Source organism: Callorhinus ursinus, unplaced genomic scaffold, assembly GCF_003265705.2.
Source record: "Callorhinus ursinus isolate GAN/ISIS: 27379988/994484 unplaced genomic scaffold, GSC_fseal_2.0 scaffold9, whole genome shotgun sequence".
NCBI classification, from domain to species: Eukaryota; Metazoa; Chordata; class Mammalia; order Carnivora; family Otariidae; genus Callorhinus; species Callorhinus ursinus.
The window spans coordinates 18767753-18778518 of record NW_027397071.1 but is presented as its reverse complement, the minus strand read 5'-3'; the positions used below and the strand labels follow the sequence as shown (position 1 = coordinate 18778518).

The 10766-nt window shown below is 35.0% G+C and overlaps 1 long non-coding RNA gene across 1 annotated transcript; it reads right to left on the bottom strand.

The window, feature by feature from the left end:
* Positions 1-279: 279 nt before the first annotated feature.
* Positions 280-8443, bottom strand: LOC141373346 (uncharacterized). Its single transcript, XR_012379233.1, has 3 exons — positions 8396-8443; positions 1825-1923; positions 280-397 (listed from the first exon to the last, which is right to left on the bottom strand). It is a non-coding gene; the product is annotated as an uncharacterized lncRNA (long non-coding RNA).
* Positions 8444-10766: the final 2323 nt, after the last annotated feature.

The window sequence follows — 10766 nt, the reverse complement described above, 5'->3', positions numbered from 1 at the left end:
TCTACTATTTTTGTATAATTAAAATTGCAGTATTTTAAGAAAACAATAATTAGTATTTTTAATTAAATTATTTTAGCACATTAGTCATTATTTCTTTAAGATATACTGCTAATCTTGAAACTAATAAGTTAAATAGAGTCATATTTTTAGGCTTTTCTTCTTTATTGCCAGAATGCTCCAGAGAAAGATTGTTACCAATTTTTACTCCTATCAGAAGTCTGTAGACTGGAAGAATATAACTTTTAGTTTTCAAAATGGTTGAACCATGTGTTCAATAAACTCTTCAGTCAAACTTCCTCTGCCATGTGATTTGAAATGCTTAATTCAGCCAGCAATTCTCAAACATTGTGGTCTCAGAACCGCATTACACTCAAGTATTTTTGATGATCTCAAACACCTGTGTGGGGAATATAAATAACAAAAACAGGTTACATCTCTCAATACTGACTGTGTTAGAGATGAAAACTCAGGAATTTGTATAATATTTATTGAAAACAATAATAGATCCATTATATGCTAATACAAATAACACCTTATAAAAATAATATTTCCGAAAGAAAAGCATTTAGTGAGATGAGTGACTTTGTCTTATATTTTTGCAAATACCTTTCCTGTCTAACTTAGCAGAAGCTGGATTCTCTTATCTGCATCTGTATTGAATCTGTTGCAAAAACACATGCCATGTAGCCTCTGGAGAACTCTACTATATGCTTGTAGGAGAGTGAGAGAGAATATTTTAGTATTATTATAAAAATACCTTTGATCTTATGTTTGGAAAAGTCTAAGGGACCTGAGGGGTCCTCAGCGCACACTTTATAAGGACCTCTGCCTTAGCCTACAGTAAAAGTGGTTTAATGCTGTGTTTAGGAACGTGGACTCCAGGAGCCAGACTGCCTAGATACAAATCCAGTCTCCACAATGAGTTGGGTAGCTTCAGAAAAGTTATTTACACCCTACCAAGCTATATCTGCAAAAGAGGAGCTAACAGTGCCTACCCCACCCACCCACACATTTGCGATGAGAAGGAAAGGAATTAATGTTGTCAGAGGCTTAAAAACATGCCTTGAACAGGGTTAGTGCTGTATGTTTGTGCAAGCGGTATATTGGAGTGTGATTCTATATTTGCCATTCTTTCCCATGTATCTTTCTGTATCTGTAACAGTCCCAAGCTGTTTTAATAATTATAACATTAAGATACACTTTTAATATCTGGTAGGACACAGCTTCCTTCATTAATCTTCATTTTCAAAATATCTTGGCTGATAAAGCCTGTTTAGTCTTTCAGATCATTTACCAAGTTCTAGGAATATTGAGGATTGATCAGGATTACATAATAATTAAAATTAATTTGGCTGGAGTTTTATCATTATAATATTAAGCCTTTAAATTGTGGAACAAGATATTTCTGTTTATTTGAACAGACACTGAAATCTCAGTAACTTATAAATAATTCAAGCTCTAAAGTTGTTAAGTAAGCATGGAAGAGTCTTTATCATGAAAAGATTTCCATTTTTAAAACTGAGAAATAAAACTTCAGCTTAGAAAAGTTTTATTTGTAGCCTCTAATAACAATGGTTTTGATAAACATGAAAACAAATATGTTCAATGCCTTTGTTGGGTCTGGATGCTTAGAGGCATGATCAGCAGCATTTTAATTTGGGTAGATAACTCCTCTTTGTAAAATAATTCACAAGTAAATACATTTCTATGATCAAAATTTTCTTATATCAGTAATAGGAACAGATTTTCTTTCACACTAATATTTTTTTATTTCACCAATCATAATTAACATTACATATAAATCCCCTATGGCTATAGACTTACCTGATTACAAAACTAGCAAAGAATGACATTTTTAATTGCACATGTGGTCGGCAGAAATTGGAAAATTTTTCATCAATGTAGAAAACAGCCCAGAACCACCTGAAGTAAAACAAAACTAAATCAGAATACGTAAGGGAAAGTTCTACCTATAGAATGTAAAAATACTATTTTCAGTGGAAATTTATATGTAAACACTGCTGAAGTACATATTTATTGAATGCCTACCATGTTACCAGTAAATATCTTGGGCCATTGCATATGATATATATTCTCCTCCCTTGAACTCTGAATGGCTAAGTCATTTGCTAGAGAGAAATCATACAGCTATGAAGTAACAGAGGCCAGTTTTTAACTCAAATCTGTTTGACTTCGTATCCTATGTGCATTTTTTTCTCCTGGGGAATTTGGAGGCTCTTCTTTTTCTTTTTTTCTTTTTTTAAGATTTTATTCATTTATTTGAGAGAGAGAGAGAGCATGTGCCTGAGCAGGGCGAGGAGCAGAGACAGAGGGAAAGGGAGAAGCAGACTCTCCACTGAGCACAGAGCCATCCTCAGGACGCTGAGATCATGACCTGAGCAGAAGTCAGACACTTAATGGACTGAGCCACTCAAGTGCCCCTGGAGGCTCTTTGACACCGCAGCAAATCTCCAGAAAGTAAGGACAGGCTGTTTGTTCACAAGTAGTTACTCCTGTGTAAACTTTTAAGACCCCTTCATTTTGAGGTTTCCCCCCCATGCTCTAAAGGCTCCTTCTTGCTAGCCTGAAAGTACTTCACTTAATGTCTGTAGAGTCCCTGCCCCCAGTATGGTGGTCAGACTTCCCTTCCTACTACATCTCAGAACACATTTTCCATCAGTCCTCACGGCTACTCCCTGTCCATAACCCTTTCCTTTTCCTTCTCCCTCCACTATTTATTCTCCCATTCGTGTATTTATTCACTCAAACTCAAGTCTTTATTGTGTCTCCTGTGTGCCTTCACCCAACGTTCTAAGTGCTGGTATCTTCCTCTCTTTTAGCCTTTCTTAGAGGTCTTCTGTTACTAACTAAAGTCCTATTCTTTATTCCAAGGCTCTGTGGTTTATGAGTTATCTGAATTAATCCTTGAAGGGAAGCAGAGCTAAAAATCTTGCCTGGCAAAATGCCACAAAGGCCTAAAATAAAGTCTTCCTTTTAATTATTCTGTTTAGTGACCTTGGTAAAAACTTTCCTTCTCTGACTTGACTTTTTTTTTTAATTATTGTTAGGTATATGTAACTGCTAAAGCTGGATATTGATTAACTTCAGCACTACTGGATCACCTCCCAGTCCTATAGTCTCCACAGAGCCAGGTCACTTGTATTATGTTTAATCGTATGCTACCTCAGGAAAACTCTTAAAAGGCAAATAGCAACATTACATAGTTATCCTGCATTTATACTTTCACTCTTCTCTATCAGGAAAATTTGAATATTTGTTCTGCTAATAAATGATGTTCTTTAAACAGTAACCTCTTTGTGGAAAGTAAAAATGCTTTCATGGCAGATTAACATCAAACCCTTTTATAGATTATAAAAATCCATTTTTTGACATAAATACCTGCTTCCAATTCACCTATTAATTTGTGGATGCTACAAGGCATTAATTAGAAATTATGATGTCACATTTACCACCAATTTAAAAAATGTCCAAGACCCTGGTCCCATAGCAGTCGCAACAAAATATTGCATTGAGAAAAATCAGTCTTCTAAAGAAGGATTAGGTGAACTGGTCAGTGTCCCTGGGCTGCAAATACACACTTGGCTTTATGAACACAATGTAGGGTACATTTCTACACTCTCAAAATAGAAACGTTAGCATGAGAGGAGAAAAGGATGTATTCCTAAGAGGCTGAATTAATCATACATCTAACTTTACTCCATTTCTAGACTTGAATAAAGCTCATGAGTGTAATTTTTGGAGGAATATAAATTATTGTACTTTTCCTCTGATGGCCAGGGTAAGGTGTTGGATGGAAAATAATAGAGATAATTTTTCATGTATTAAAAAAATCTTTTCAGAGGTGCGAAAATTAAGACATCAAATGAAAAACCAAGTGCTTGTTATGTTACAATATTTAATAGAACGTTATCTTGGCACTCTGACAATCCTAATGTAATTTTGCTGAACATCTAGCTACTAAAATGTAGAGGTCTTTGAAGTCTGCAACACCGACTTTTTATCTGTGTACTTACAAATAGAAATAATATCAAGGCCAGGAGACTTGACCACATAAACTATGTCTGAGAAAGTTGTCCTCTGGTAGAAGAATTTACAGAGGCTGCTGCACAAATATTGACCGATAATAAGAGAGCAACACACTGTACATACAAGGAGAGCCAACCACCCCATCCTACGTGAAGCAGGGACTATCAGCTTCTCATGGGATCCCTTATCAGCCCTCTTTCATCCAGGTTAATTCTATTACTTGCTCTCACCTGCGGGCTCTGTCACAAGCCTGTCCAACACCTGGAATTGACTGATTCACGGACGGACATTTATTTAAATTTCTTTGCAAATAGTGAGCATATATGAACTTCCTGTTTGGTACAGAACAGGGCCTTCCTTACCTGCGTTCTTTTCAACATTATCTCAATGCCCTCCTGCTTCTTATGGACATGCCTGTCTGCCAGCCTTGACATCGGGTGAGTGTTTGTCCTTTCAGGTTTTACCTCGTCTGCCTCAGTTCCTGAACCATTCCTGACTCTAATTCCCGGTGTCCATCCACTTGACACTGATAAGCTCTTGCTCTGTCCTTCCGTACCATCTCAATCGCTTCTAGATTTCCCTAACAGCTTTGGTTTCTGTGTGCTCTGAAATGTCTGGTAGCATTTCCACCACCTGTTCTCAGTCTTGTTAGTCCACATGTTTTTAGGCTTTGCCGAAGTTCGAAGGAGTGGATCCAGCAGGATGATTGGATCAGAGTTTGTTTCTACATTGTATTTTCCTTTGACTACATGTATTTAAAACAAAATAGTATTGGGAACTTAAAAGGGTTGAAGGAATTGAGTAGCACGCATGTAGATAGAAATCCCAGAAAGTTGTTGGTTGCTGGTTGGTTGGTTTACAGTAAAGGTCTACCTTCCCTCCAACTCCCCCTTCCAACCTGAATTTGTTCTTGCTTTAAAGTGTTAAGATCAAAGTTTCAGAATAGCCAAAGAATCACTGAAGTACCAATGAATCACAAAATACCAGTGAATCACTGAAGTGGTAATTAGTAAAAATGTACTGTGCACACACCAAAAAGTTTACAAATGGAGAGTACTCAAACCAGAACATGTGATAGTGATCAGGGGTATATTGTTATAAAGCAGCTTAGGGGTGCCTGGGGGGCTCAATCAGTTGGGCATCTGAGTTTTGATTTCAGCTCATGTCAGGATCTCAGGGTCATGGGATCGAGCCCCATGTCAGGCTCTACACTCAGTACAGAGTCTGCTTGTGCTTCTCCCTCTGCCCCTAGCCCCTGCTCACTCTCTCTCTCTCTCTCTCTCTCTCAAATAAATAAATAAGAGCTTTAAAAAACAAAAAAGAAAGCAGCTTATATCATGAGAAAGCAGTGGCTGTTTATTCTTCATGGCGATTGGCTACAATATTAGAATTTTCAGTGATTACTTCATATCAACCTTGGGAAAGGGTTCAGGTTTTGCGTATCATTTCCAGAGGCACAAGCAAGAAATGATCCAGGTCAAGTTAGCCTTGAAAAATAAGCTAAATTGAGCTTGGGATGATTAAACTGGTTTAGTCTGCTTAGAATTAAAAAGAGAAAGAGAGAGAAGATGTTAATATCAAAATAAAACCCACTGTCCCCAAAACGAAAGATCTCAACAGTAAGTGTTCAATGAGTATTTGTTATTGCTATTATGATTGCCACTTTTGACATTTCAGGAATCAAATAGCCCCATGAAAAGTAAATTTGGTCATATTTAAAACATTTTAAAAATTTAGAAAAAAGAAGTCGCTTGATGCGCTGAGTGACTTTTCTCCTTTCTCATGGCTAAAAAGAAAGAACAGAATAGTCTCAAATCAATTTTAGGATTTTTACAGACTCTCAAGTATAGCAGTCCTTTAAAATGATTCCATCATGCTGTGGCGTTCTATGAGCCATATGATGTCTGTATTGCTCAGTTTCTTCATGTAAAACACAGGAAATGGACAGCAGGATTATAAAGAAGGATTTCCCCCCAAATACCTCAGATGTATGATTTCAAACACATTGGTATGTTGGATATGTTGAAATGTGTTGCAGTGGCAATCATGCCTTGTATATATTATTCAAGGATTTTTTATGCAACAAATTGTTTTTTTAATTAATCATTCAAACTAGCATTTATGATTTTAAAAATTCTTAGGATTGACTGCATACAGCTTTGAAATTGATAGAAATTCAGTTGATAAAGTGCCTTTGGTGATATATAAGAATTTAGGATGAATTTTGATATTGATAAGGAAATTAAATCAAGCACAAGTTCCCTCTACTAGGAGAAAATAGTCTATTGCCTGAGTTTAAGTGCCAAAGATCACAAATAAATCCCTCAACTTTTAAAATGTACTCAAGCTGAAATTTGAAAACCTAGTTAATTTGTAAAGTTGGAAATTATTTTTATAAGTTTGTGAAATTGAAATGCCACTTATCTTTATAAAAACCACTTGAATTTTCACGATTGTTGAGATATCTGTCCTAACTATATTACTTTTTAAAGTTGAAATAAAATCTAAAAATGAATGTAAATATGTTCTTTGCAATTTTTGGCAATTCTTGAGTAAGAGGAGAAAATTATCAAAGAAAATGATCTTAATCCAAAGGCTCTGGTTCCAAAGAAAGCCTTCCTGTAAAATTTAACATAATTCAATAATGTTTTATGAGAAAGAGCACAGAACAAGGATTTCCATTGCAATATTCAGCTCTGCCACTAATTTATAATACATGTCTTTTATATATCAGTTTACTTCACTGGACCTAAATTTTATCCTATAAAATAAAGGGGTTGCCTTAGAATAGTCTATCCTAAATTGTGATTCTGAAACAGTAATTGGTCTTCTAGTAAGGTCAGGTTGTCTAGAACAATAAAGGTATCTATTTCAATTTTTATGTTTGAGAACATCAGTAAAGTAAGCATTCAAACTTTTCCCTTTAAATTGGAACTCTATTGGAGCCTGTGTAGTTGCACACTGGCAGAATGTCTCCACGGTAATATTTTTCCAGTAAAAACCCTTCTAAATTTCAACACCTAAACTTTCCAGAATGTAAATATCCTTCAGTAATTTTTTTCACCTAAGTTTACATATGGAAATTTTGTATTGACATTCTTGGAACTCAATACAACATTAAAAAAAAAGTTTTTTTTTTATGGGAAAAGTCTTGAAATACAATCCAGCTATAATTAGTAGTAAATACAGATTATTTGAAAAGTATCAACAAAACGTCAATAAATTGATTATGCATCTTAAATGTTGCTGGTATTAAGAGAGGTCGTGGTATTATATACACAGAGATTGTTTTGTTTTGTTTTGTTACCAACATGTTGTTTGATGGTTTTAAAGTGATGGTTTCCATGTTCCTAATGTAATAATTTGTTATTATATATAAGCCTTTTCCCCCCTAGCTTTAATTAGGAGTTTGGAGTTGGCCAGCATAAATTTTCCCTTTTAAAGTACTAGGAAATGCCTCCTGGTTAGATAATTTTAAGTTTTTAATTTTAATTCCAGTATAGTTAACATACAGTGTTATATTAGCTTCAGGTGCACAATATAGTGATTCAGCAATTCTGTGCATTACTCAGTGCTCACTGTGATAAGTGAACTCACCTATTTCACCGATACCCCCACTTGCCCTCTAGTAACCATCAGTTTGTTCTGTTTAGTTAAGAGTGTTTCTTGGTTTCTCTTTCTCTCTTTCTCTCTCTCCCCCTTCCTCCTCCTTCCCTCCCCCCCCTTTTCTTTGCAAAGAATGTCTGAATGGATTAGTAATGTTAAGCTAGAGATTCCTATGTATAGCTTTCTACTTTTATCACATTCTGGTTCATATATACATATAATAAAACTTTTGTTAAAGACAGAAAATGTAAGGGAAAGAAATAAAATATCTGATGGAAGAGTATATAAATTAATCACCAATAAGTTCTTCTCTAGTTAATGGGAAAGACAAAAATAATTGTTTCTATTTTTTTAATTTTTATTTTTTATTAAGTTTTTAATTTTAATTCCAGTATAGTTAACATAGTTATATTAGTTTCAGGTGTACAATATGGTGATTCAGCAATTCTATACATCACTCAGTATTCATCATGATAAGTGTACTCTTTATTGTTTTTAGAGGTATGGAATAAGCTTGAACTAGGATTATAAGACATGCCAATACAACTGTGAAGGAAAAAAACACAGAAGGGGGGCAAAATCTCATATTTATTGAGTTCCAACTATAAACCCATCAATGTGCTAGACACATGGTATATGTGGTCCTTATACATCTTTCCCAGAATGCTATCAGATAATCAGTGTTTTTATCTTACAACTGAGAATGCAGCCTTAGGAGGTTATGTAATTCACCCAAACCTACCTGGCTATGCAACGTAGAATTCAGATTTGAATCCAGTGTCTCAGTCTCCAAGGTTTATTCTTATTCCTCTATAAAAAATGTTACCTCTAAGAGAGCAAATTTGGAGGAAGGAATTAGAATACCACTATTTCAGCTAACTTTTATTAAGTGTTGATTTGCTGCACACCAAATAAATGGTAAGCACATTGCTTATACTTAAAAAATTTTTTCTTAAGAATTCAGATCTGTATTTAGTACATTTATCTCAAGTAAGATATGAGAAATGAACAAGTCCACTGGGATCCTGCCTAAACCATACTATTTGTGATATGCCTGTTTCCTAAGTGCCCTCCACTCCATTTCTGCTTCATTTTTATCTATAGCTCTCATCATCTAGCATTAGTTACTCATTTTGTTTATCTTCTGTCTCCCATATCTAAAGTATAAGCTTCATGAAGGTAGAAATGTTTATTTTATTGTTTGATTTCTAGTGAATGCAGCTCCCATCCTTGTGCATGTATGTTCACTGTGAAGGCTATTGGAATCTCTTTAATTTTTGTGTTCCAAACTTTGCTGATGCTGTAGCTTTGGGGGGGGGCGGGGATTGGAGGTGGTATTCAATGATAGCTTTCAACCTGATGATTTTTGATCTTCACCTCTGGAGAATTTTCCTCTATTATTAATTTGATAGTCCCCAACACCATTCCCCATTTTCTCTTGTCTGCTTCTCTGGAGCCCTCTTGGTCAAAGCGTTAACAGACATTTTTTTCTCCTATAGTCCATTTGTCATTTTCTATCTTCTTCCTGAGAAATTTACTCAGCTTTATCTTCCACTGTCCTTTTAAAATTTTGGTTTGTCTATCTCTCTCATGTTGTCTGATTATTTTTCATAGTATCATGTTCTTTGATGGAAACAATATTTTACCTATCTGATATCATAGTGTACTTATAATGTTTGTTTGGAATTTTTAGCTTTTCCTGTCTCATCTCTATTTTCTTAGAATTCCTTTTATTGTAGGGGTCTGTTTTGTTTTATTTTGCTTTTTAGTATCCCTCGTTCATTTGGAGGTTTCCTCAAATATCTGATGTTCTCTGGCCGCTCATTCATATTTTAAAGTGTAGCTCTTAAAAAGGTGATTACATCAAGGCTGCTGGATCTCACCCTAGCATGACCAATTAGGCAGCAAACTGACCATTTAATTTAGTGCTAGTCCCACTTTACAATTTGTTAGAATTGGAAGAGCCTTTCTATTAGACCTTTTAGTTTCTTCAGAAGAGATTAAATACCCACATTGTTTTTCTGGAAATAGAGCAAAGTTGTCTTTCAGTATGCAGACTTCTTACTCAGTCCGTATATATTACCCCATCCCTCTGGAATGCTTAGCATTCTATAATCCAGGGATCTTCTGCTTAAATTATCCTGAGAACACACCTCCAGACTATGCCGGAGAGATTTGGAATTTGACTGGCTATAGGAGGAGAAGAAGGCACCTCAGGTACTATTCCATTTACAGATTCTTAAGCAATCTGCTTATGTTCAGCCATGTACCGCCCTCACAGATCTGCTATACCAACTCATTCCAAGCCTCAATCCCCTCAGCTGTTCTTTGTGGCAAGTCAGGAAGCCCTTGTGGATAAGTCCTTATCCAATCAGTAGGAACACAAGATTGAAGCTCCTTCTGTCCAGCTCATTCAGGTACTATCCACCTGCTTTAAGCCAACAAACTTTTGTTGAAATCACTGGTCCATTAAAGTGTCTTCTCTTATTCTTTGTCTTCATGACTTTGCACACTTTTGTTCTTTAATCCTCCTGTTAGTGGGAAAGGAAGAGGAAAGGAGGAAATGCACATAAACAATTTACCTTAGTTAGCCAGAAAACCCCCAGTATCTAATTTTTTCAGAAGTACTTACACATGGCTACCTGAAAAAACTTCCCCTTTTACTTATTATTTAGAAACAAAATACAAACCCCCCCAAAAAACCCATTTTTGCAAGAGTGAAAAATATAAGAATTCCAAGTATTAGGTCATGAAAGCTGTTTCTGTTTATCTTGATACTATAGCAAATAGTTAAATTATAAATACATTTATAATGATAAAAATTGAACAAGTTTATTTTATTTTGAAATGCATATTTATATTATATACTTTCTGTTACAATTATTTTAAAGTAAGCAGAATGGGAAAAATTTTAATGGACCAGATTCAAAAGTTTCTTTATGTGTTATGAATACTAAAAAGTCTGCATTAAAACTCATTATATAAAAATTTTTAATAATAAATTGTTCTAAAACATTTTATTTCAAATAACTTCATCATATGCCATGCACATTTTTTAAATAAGAGTTCTTAAAGCATCACATAATAAATTTTACTCTGAAAAGCATTTGTGA